Genomic DNA, 10,611 nt, shown 5'->3' on the forward strand with positions numbered 1-10,611 from the left:
ACCCTAGGAAATAAACTCAATTAGAAAATACAAAAAGAGATTGTTTCATAGGTATAAGCACAGTGTATCATTGTGTATGGTAAAAATATAATTCAGTCTGATTGTCCAAAGAGTTTGAAAATGGTGAAGTATTTATGTAACTAGAGGAAACTGTGAGGTATATCCTGAAATCTTGGAAATAGAGCTCCCTTTTCAAATCAAAAAAGGAATATATAAAGTCAACTTTAGGGACTGTTTATTCTAAGACAAAAAGTTATTCTGAACTTGAATCTGAAAGTTTTATACAAACACACACATGCAAAATGTGTTTGTGCATGCCTGTGTGTATACGTGTTCATCTTAGCAAGGAAAGAAAAACACTGTGGTTAAAAATTCAAGCAGAGAAGAAAAAAAGGCAAAGAAAGAAATCTGTGTAATTGCAACACATATCTAACAAATGCCAACTCCAGAGCTTGGCACAGAAGTCACAGTGAGAAAAAAAAGAGATATGGCCCTTGACCTCATGTAACTTACTGAACATGTCTTTACCCCATCAACCTTCCCTTTAAGCACGGATCTGCTCCATAGAAAACCGTGCATGGAATTGTTCAATGACAACTGAGGCAAGTACCCCAAAGGAGATGCTAAGAGAGTTTAAAACTATTAGTCAAATTTGACTAATCTGTATTTCAGAGGAGGCTTCCTGAGAAAATAACAATTCAGAAGAGCCACAGATGACAAATGGGAGTTGGACTGAAAAATGAGGTGGAAACAGTGGGGAAAAGGGCATCCACGGTCAGGAGAATGGTATCTTCAAAGGCTGTGATATTGCAAGGGGTTTGGTGAGCTCTAGAAACCAAAAAAAGGTACAGCATGTGGACTGTATGGAGTAAGGTATCAGGAAGGACAAGACAGATGAGATGGTTGGGAACAAAAAACCCAGATGGTACATTTTAACCTCACAGGGAATGGGAAATGACTAAAGGGCTTTAAGCAAAGGCAGTTTCCTTGGTTAGCAAACACTCAGATCTGGTCTGCTGAGTGCATCATTTTCAGGCAAAGGTGAGTGCAACAAGACCACCGTTACTATCACATAGCTAATGCCAATGGCCCATAATCCATGCTCGGTAGTCACACGTGGCTCTCCGTGCACATTCCTCCTTGCAAAGCAAAGGATGGTCTCTCTAGTTTCTACTGAATTCTTGTCATTTTGATCAAATCAAGTATTGTCTGGAGTAGACTGGGTTTGCAGGGGCCAGAGGACATTCCCTAAGTGACACTTCTCATTTAAGCTAAAATTATATGTTTGTCCAGCAGAGATTATGTAGCTATCAAAATGCATATAAAATGCTCATAAAATGAAAAATTATCATTACAATATAAAGTTTAAAAAGAATATAAAGCTGCAAGTACGATCATATCATGCTTTAAAAAACAACGGAGACAAATGCTCATTTATATTTTCTATGATTTTATATTTCCATCTCTTGTTAATCATGATTTGTATTAAATTTAGAAGGAAAAACAAATTAAGGAAACTATTTTTTAAGGGAATCCTTTCTCCTCTAGTCAATGCTAATAATGAGTTAAACAGACTGGTAAAAGTTCCAAATTCTTTTAAATAAAGTGCAAACTCAAAGACGTATAATTTTAAAATCCTATACTTTTATATAAGAAATTAATGTCTATTGAAAGTCATCAGAAGCATCCTCAAAACAGAACTACTTTTCAAGATTGAATGAAAACTGAACTTTAAAGCTCCAAACTTAGGGACACATTTAGATATTTTTACTCATTGTTCAACTTTTATCCTTGAAAATCTCTCTTTATCATTGTAATTCAAAGAGCTTTACAATTACTTACTTAAATTGGACTTTAGATACATCCCCTCTTGAATGTTGACTCTTAATTCTACTTTAGGGACAACAGTCCTAAAGATTACTTATCCCAGTTTTTTACAAGAAACTCTCCCTCCATAGTCCCCTGGAGCGTATGCTGGACCCCATCTCTCTTCATCCATGGACTTAAAACAACTTATTTAACCTCATTTGACCTCAGTTTCCTTGGCTGAAAACTGTAGATGATTATTAATACCCCCCTTACAAATTGTGCATATCTAATTAAATAATCCATGTAAAGTGTATACATTGTTCCTAATGCATAATATTTACTCAGTAAACATTAGCAATCAGAGAAATAATTTCACAGGTTGTGGCAGGCTGGGCTTCTTGGGAGGTAGACTTTGAAGTGGAGATTAACACGCAGGAAGTTTATCTGAGACACTCAACGAAGGCAATGGATGGGAAGGAAGCAGAATTGGGCAGAGACAAGTTTGATTCATTTTCAGCAAATACTGCAGCTGGCCCCACAGGGAAGCTGGGGAAGCCCTCCAGAGTTAGCCTTCCCTGCATCAAGGAGTCTCGGCCGCTAGCCTCGAGGATCAACCAGTCATTGCATACAGGCTGTTCCTACCAGGGGCAGCTCTCTCTAGTCTAGGGCACTATCTGGAGAGGGTTCTCAGCTGAGAGCTGTCAGCAGCCAGTGCTCCCAGCAGCTGGGGCCATAATTCCTTCAGTCCTGAAGAGAGGTCAGTGACTCACTGCAGCATTCCTTACATTCGTTGAAAAGAAAAACAACGTGTCCTAGTGTTTCTCTTTTCTCTGGACACCTCTTCAAATACAGTCTCCTCACGAGGGTCTACATCTTCTACAACTTAAAAGAAGACCCCTTGTCACACTTCCACTGCATTCTCCTCCCTATTCACCTTAACTTATTTTCCTCCTTTATTCCTTCCACACATATTTTTTCTGGACTTGGTTGGCTGCTATCGCTTACACACAATGCAAAGATTATGTATTCCTTTCAAAAATGTGTTTGTTTTTTTTTTAATGTCTTCTCACCCTTTTAACCAACTTTACAAACTTGCCTCGGGATATTAAAAATGATATTCTTACTTGGAGGGAAATGTTTAAAATGTGATTTGAGTAAGTAGTTAAGCATGTTTCCCTGAAGGTGTTGTTATCATTTGGTAATTTGATATCTTAATATCAAATGTAAGTTCTTGACATGGCTTGCCCTTTCCCAAGGAGACCCATAAAAATGACATGTGTCTCTGAACAATTTCCTAGCTGAAGCAGGTTTTATTTGTGTCTCCAATTAGAATTATCTTCACTGCGTTGTAATGATTGTGTTGTACACCCAATTCTCTATTAACAATCACAATGTGTACAAATTATCTTCATTCCAGAACATCTCAAGGGTCCAGGCTGTTTGTATATGATAACAGCTCACTGAGATCCAAATTATGGAAAACTGAAAGAAAGGAATAGGAGAAAATGCTGCTATTTTATCATCAGTTTTGAAAAGGAATGTGTTGCAATTCAAATGTAAGGAAGGCTCTTTGAAAGAAGGAAACTGGCTGGCCAAATGAAGCAAAAGAAGCAGAAGGAGGAGCGAGAGCAAGCGGAAGGAAGGAATATGTGTTAAGGGAAGTGTGAGTAGAAGTATCCTGATTTTTTGTCTCAAAAAGGAGAACTGGTAAAAAGTTTTAAGACTAGAGGCCCTTTTAAGCTTTTAAGAATTATTAGCAAACAGTTGGATAAATAAGATTTAGTTTTTTTTTTAAATGAATAAACTATAATACTTTAAGTATTCTAAAAAATTCTAAATACTAATGCTAAAGTCTTTGCAGGTGAGGCAATCAACTACTGATATTTAAGGCCCCCCTCACTCATTATCAAGACATTGATTTTTACTTCCTTCTTAATTAACAAGGCCTTTATCTTTATGTTAAGTTTAAAGCTTAGAGTAAAATGACTGGACTTCACATGTACCTAAGAAAGGGTATGTAAACCAGGTGAATAACTTCAAGGAGGCATACAAGAGCCAGAGGCTATGTGAGCAGAAAGTTTCAATGTAGGAAATGCAGAAATGTGTAAGAGCACTTACTATGGTGTCAATCACTTTTCAGGGCACAGGAATACAGTAATCATTAAAACAAACAAACGAACAAACGAACTGTGACCTGAGAATGAAGCTAATGAAAAGAGGTAATACAGACAAACAAGTCTCAAAGTATGCTTTTTTATTTTTCAAAGAGGAAAAAAATTAAATAATAGATAAATGATACGTCTTCCAGCGCTCAAGAAAATAAAGAGAGGTGTTTTGGGAGGAAAAGTATGTATTAGTACTGCAACCACATCAGTAAACAAAGAATGCTGAAACCAAGTCATCAGCGGCTGCCGCCACCCCCCAGTGAGGACAGGCCTGCAGCCTGGCCTCTGCAGCCACTCACAATGGTGCACCTGGAGGGGACTCAGAATAAGAAAGGACAGGATACTGGCCCTAGATAGCAAGGTGCTTGTCAAAGGAATGAATTCAATCAGCCCAGATGTTTGCTTCCTCCCATACATAGAAAAGCGCTAAATTCTTTAACTTGAGATGCCTGGTTTTCTTTAGATAACAAGCAATCTTTTATTGTTCCAACTACCTGGTCTTTGTTGTAAAGCTCCTATATATCCTAGCTCCTCCCCTACCTCTTGGAGCAGTCCCTCAGAGTGATCTGAGAGGCTGTCATCCCAGCTCGAGTCCTCCCGCCAAATAAAACATAATTCTTAACTTTTAGGCTGCGCATTTATTTCAGTCGACACAGGACTCGTTCATTTGTAAGAGATAGGAAACCTTCCATCTTCACAGGTTTAAATAAAAATAGGACATTAATATATTTTGTAACTCAGGATTCTTCGAAATCCGTAGCTTCAGGAGCAGGTGAATCCAGGTGCTCAAAAGTCCTTATCAAGACTAAAATGTGCTCTTTTTCTCTCTTGGCTGTGCTTTGCTCTGTGTGGGCTTCCTTCTTAGACTTCACACTTCCTCTTGCTGGCAAAATAAATGTCAAGGCTTCCAAACTTGTATTATACTCTCTAGGCAACTGCATGAGAAAAAATGTTTCTTCTCTGTTCTTTTTGTCAGAATCCCCCATTACTAGCTCTAAATGGACCAGCTTGGGTCAAGGGTTCATCCCTATACTAATCTCTATAGCCAGAGGGAAGCCATTCATCTGTTCAATGCTCATCCGGATCCTACAGACTGAGAGAACGGGAAAGTGGTACTTTCTCAAGGGGAAATCAAGGTGCAGTGATCAGAAAATGGGACCAAAAGATTATTTGTTTACTACTAAAGGTAAGAATAAAAATTCAATCTGAACTCAGTGAAGGATATCTGGGAAGAAAGAGAAGTAGTGTTGACTCTCCTAGTGTTGACTCTTCATTCACTTCCACTCAAAAAACTAGACCCAGGAATTTTAGAAGAGATGAAGTATGCCTAGATCACATTTCTTCTCTTTTTTCCTTTCTTTCTAACCAATTTGCGGGTAAAAGTCTTGCAGATAACCCATGCTGATAGCTGGGTTTTATATTTGATGCTTGCGTTGATGAATCAAAGCTTTAAACTTCCAGGCAATGGCAGTGAGTGGCATTCTACCTTCGCCCACCTATAAGCCGTGGGGGAGGGGAAGCAAGCAGAGAGGTGAAGGTTACAAGTCACAAAGAATGTAATAACGAGGGGTAATTGCAATTATCCTGAACTCCAGACCACCTAAAAGGATAAGGGAAGGAAGGGAAAAACAAAAAACCAAAACCAAAAGCACACAGCCTAATGTGCAGGAGAAAGTCATCAAGATCCTTTCTTATGATCACTTTAACAAATGGCTTTGTTGGGTTCTAATTTTATTTTTTCCCAGTTAGCTCTCTAATGTGCATTTAACTTGATGAACAAAGTGTCTTAAATGATGAAATACTTCTATTACGGAGATGTCTGAGGCACCTAGCATAGACAGAAAGAGACGACGTCTTCCCGCCACTAACTTAACAAGGCTTGCTGAGTTAAAGCTATGTAAGGCAAAACTTCGTGATTCATTTATGAAAAATATGAAAAAATTTAAAAACAATAGTTTTTTAAAGAATACTAATAAATTAGGAACTGTTAATGAATAGGGATTTATTATAATAATTGACATGTCTTAATTTGTAGGAATATAAATTTGTAAAGCCTCACCCATCATGCTCAGATACAGTAATTTTCATAAGAGAAGGTAAGAATATATTTGTCTAAACTCTATCTGGCATAAAGAAATGATTACATTGGATGTTGAAGGGGAAGGAAAAAAATACACAGATAAACCTGTGAGACTGATTGCTACTGTGGAGGACTGCAGGTCTGACACAAGAACAAAGTGTAGGCGGTGCCCAGTGATTCACTCATGAAATCAATTGGGAACAAGGAGGGAATAACATTTACAACCCCAGATGCGTGGATACCAATTTCCAGAGCAAGGGTAATAAAGTAAACTTGAAATTTTGACACCTAATGGTATCTTTTATGAACTAATAAAATTATATATACATATTCATATATTTTTATACACACATAATTTTTATGCATTGAGAATAATGTTCAGACCAAGAGAAAAAAGCATAATGAATATGACTGGCAAGAAGAATTTCCCATTATGTGTAGCTGGACGAATTATAAGAAAACACCTGCTGAGTTAAATGAGGCTACATTTCAGGCTACTAAAAACCTGTGTTTGAAATTATAGTGCTGTTTTCAGTGGTCTTGAACCATCATAGAGAAATGGGCTTAGTGCGACAAAGGGGCAAATAGGCAGTGGTGGTTCTTATTTTTTAAAAGGACAATAGTTAGCTACACACAAACTTTAGACCTTGAAGCTTGAGGAGAATCTTAAGCACAATTTGGTAAGTATTTTAAAAATAAGGCTCTCAGATAAACAACAAGTTTATACTGTATAGCACAGGGAACTATATTCAATATCTTATAGTAACTTATGGTGAAAAAGAACATGAAAATGAATATATGTATGTTCCTATATGAAGTATTATGCTGTATACTAGAAATTGACTATACTTCAATAAAAATATAAAAAAAAACAGGGCTCTCTAGTCTCCCCTCTTTGACAGACAGTTGCATCTTTTTGTGCAGCATCAGCTGCATCTCTGAGACACAGTCGTGAAGGTCAGAGCAAATGGCTGTGGCCTTGTTGGATGCCTGGTCACCAGGGATGCTTTTAACTCTGGCAAAATGGATATTGTCACAACTACATGATCTACATGTTCCAGAGGGATTCCACCCATAGCAAGTTATGCCACAATCAAGACTGAGAATGGAACGCTTTGTTATCAATGGAAGGCCAGTCTTCATCTTCCAGGAGCAAGACCCCACTCATATCAAATGGGGCGACACTAGTGCCAAACATGTTGTGGATTTCACCGACAATGGAACCAAAAGCGTCAACATCATCTCTGCCCTTTTGCCGATGCCCCTGTGTTTGTGCATAAATCACAAGAAGTGGAGGACAATACCCTCAAGACTGTCAGCAATGCCTCCTCCACCACCAACTGCTTGGCCCCTCTAGCCAAGGTCATCCATGATGATTCTGCCATGATGGAGGGACTCATGACCACAGTCTATGCCATCACTGCCACCCAGATTACAGATGGCTCCTCTGAGAAGTTGTGGCATGCTGGCTGTGGAGGGCTGTCTAGAACATCATCCCTGCTTCTATTGGCACTGCCAAGACTGTGGACAAGGTCACCCCTGAGCTGAACTGGAAGCTTACTGGCATGGCCTTCCATGTCCCAGCTCCAATATGTTGCTCATGGGTCTGACCTGCGGCCTGGAGAAAGCTGCCAAATATGATGACATTGAGAAGGTAGTGAAGCAGGGATGAGAGGGCCTCCTAAAGGACATCCTGGGTTGTACTGAGGACCAGGATGACTCCTGCGACTTTAACAGTGATACTCCCTCCTTCGCTTTTGATGCTGGGGCTGGTGTTGCCCTCCATGACTCTTGTCAGTCTCATTTCCTGCGATCACAATGAGTTTGGCCACAGCAGTGGGGTAGCGGGCTTCATGGTCCACATGGCTTCCAAGGAGTAAGAGCTCCCTGGACTACCAGCCTCAGTGCAAACAAGAGGAGGGAGAAAGAGACCCTCAGATGCTGAGGAGTCCTTGCCCTAACTCAATCTCCCAACACACTGAGCCTCTTCAACAGTTTCCATCCCAGACCTTCTGAAGAACAGGAGAGGGGATCAGGGAACCCTACCTTGTCATGTATCATCAATAAAGAACACTGTACACAGCCAAAAAGCAAAAAGAAAAGAAAACGAAATAGCTTGTGAACACTTAGAAATGGAAGTGGAGGTCAGCAGAAGCTAGGATGAGTTTTTACAAAGGATAAGTCAGGTCAGACTAGCTTCATTCTCTTTTGGACAAGAATTCTAATGAGGTGGATTACATTTATCTGGATTAAACAAGGCAGCTGAAACAGTCACAATAGAAACATAACCTGGATAATCGTACAGGAAAATAGACTGAGTTCAAACAACCATATCAAAGATTCTAGTTACTGGACTGATTAAATCTTAAGAGCACAATTTTCTATTGGTTTCCAAAGATCTCTCTTTTTCTTCTTTCTTTCTTTTTAAAAATAGCTACCACATTGGAGCATCTTCTATGTGTTAGCACTGTGCTAATCCCCTGACACGAATTTCATCCTCACAATAACCAAAGAGATAGACAGTCTTCAAATTTTACATTAGCTGAATTGAAAGACGGATCCAAGGTCACCTAGCTATAGTTAGAGGGTATAAGCTTTTCAAATATGCAAATTGTATGATGCTGGAGAAAGAACAAGGATGCTGGATTACATAATCAGGCTCTAAAAGAATCTAAGCTCATTAGTACATTAGATTAAATATGAGATTTGTAGATATTTTATTTGTTAACAAGCACATTGTGAGTCAGTAGTGTTGACATGGCTGCTGAGCAAATGAAAAGATTCTTAGGTCGTATTGTAGGATAAGATTATCTGAAGAAACAGAGGTGGCATGCTGGATTTTTCAGTATTTCCACTTCCTAACCCTACATCTTAGAGAAGAGTTCTCAGGTAACCTACACACCTGAAGAAAGGACTGCTGGAACCTCAACTTGAGGAATGGGGAAAAGGGTCTCAGAGCCATCAAACCTCTCTCTGCTTTCAGCTCCTCACTTTTGCTTAGCATTGCTTCATTTTGCATGATCAGTCTTAGCCTCTCCTATGTCACATAGGCCTTCACCACCAGCTGGGACCACAACCATCAAAAGTCTTGACTTAGCTGTTCCAGTGGAAAAAGAAAGTTTCTTTCGGCCCAATACTCAAATAGCAATCGCTGAGAAGAATTCAGTTTGGCCATGCTCTAGTCATGTAAGAACCTCTGTCCCAGTCACGACTGTCAGAGAAATGGGGTAATACGGTTGGCTATGATTTCATTATACGATGACCCTCGTGGCCAGTAGCTGCAGAGGGAATGGGGTCAAGCAGCACCTGTTACTAAGAGGAAGAGGACGAAGAGCTGTCTGAGCACATCACACTCGATATGTTCACTATGAACATGTTCTGAGAGGAAGAGGGAAAGGGAAGAGACCTGAAACTCTACACTACGAAGATCAGGTGAAGAACGAGAGGCAGTTATTTTGAAAAAAAGCAACGTTCAGAGAAGACAAAAGAAAAAGTAAACAACGTCCACACAGTTTAAGGGCTAAAATCTGAATCGTCCTCATTGGAAGAATGATTTCATTTTTAGGAAGATTTCAACTTTGTGATATTTTAACTTTCAAAGCCCAGAGCTGTCCAAGGTATCTCTAGATGAAATAGGAACCCTGTCATTTCCAGTCTGAAGGCGTAAGCTGTTTTACCACTTGCCAGGGCAGCTGCAGACGGGTTATGAGTATCAGATGCAGGTGGACTCAACAACGTTAAGTAAGAGAGAAGAAACGGCTACACCTAGGTTTTAAAGTCAGATACGAAAATAAATCTAAGGCTTTGGTACTTACTCTTTACGTGAGCTTGGACAAACTGCCACATTTTTGAAATGGAGATTATTATTCTTACTTTGCAAGACTACTGTGAGTAGTGGAGGTACCCTACAGAGAATTCCTCATTAATAGATAGCTCTTATTACATTACAGTTTATGTGTATAAATATACATACATATACACACACACATATACACATATATCCTGAGATTCTCTGAAATTCTTTAAATATGGAAGCATGCCATACCTGAACCACAATAAGCCCTTACATATGCACAGATCATGGCTATGTAAGTACTTGTGGGTTTGGAATGAGAGAAAGACCAGGAATGGAAGGGTGGCTGAGTACATATAGTAAGAACATATAATGAAAATGTCAACTCTCCAGCATCTTGGAATTTACTGTCCTAGCATCCTAGCATCCCGTCAGTAGCTTTAGGAAAATTTTGACAAGCACATAGGGTCTAAATATAATTGCTTAGAATAATTCCTAGTACCCCAATATTGTTCAATGAAGATTATTATTATTTTTATTAAAGGTTTATCATAAAGTCTCCTTCTACTAGAATGTGAGCTTCTCACGACACAGATCATGTCTAGTAAACTTTCCCCCCAGACTTTAGTAAAATGCCTGGAGCTTTCTAGGCACTTAACAATAAAAGATGAGAAAAAAGGAGTTGTAGAATCATGAACTAAAAACACATGATGAGTTCACAAAATAAAAATTATGACATAAATCTGTGCGTGCATTTACATTGG

The 10,611-nt window shown here is 39.0% G+C and overlaps 1 pseudogene; it reads left to right on the top strand.

The window, feature by feature from the left end:
• Window positions 1-7,008: 7,008 nt before the first annotated feature.
• Window positions 7,009-7,934, top strand: LOC105106516 (glyceraldehyde-3-phosphate dehydrogenase-like; annotated as a pseudogene).
• The last annotated feature ends 2,677 nt before the right edge of the window (window positions 7,935-10,611 follow it).

Source organism: Camelus dromedarius, chromosome 12, assembly GCF_036321535.1.
Source record: "Camelus dromedarius isolate mCamDro1 chromosome 12, mCamDro1.pat, whole genome shotgun sequence".
Taxonomy (NCBI): Eukaryota; Metazoa; Chordata; class Mammalia; order Artiodactyla; family Camelidae; genus Camelus; species Camelus dromedarius.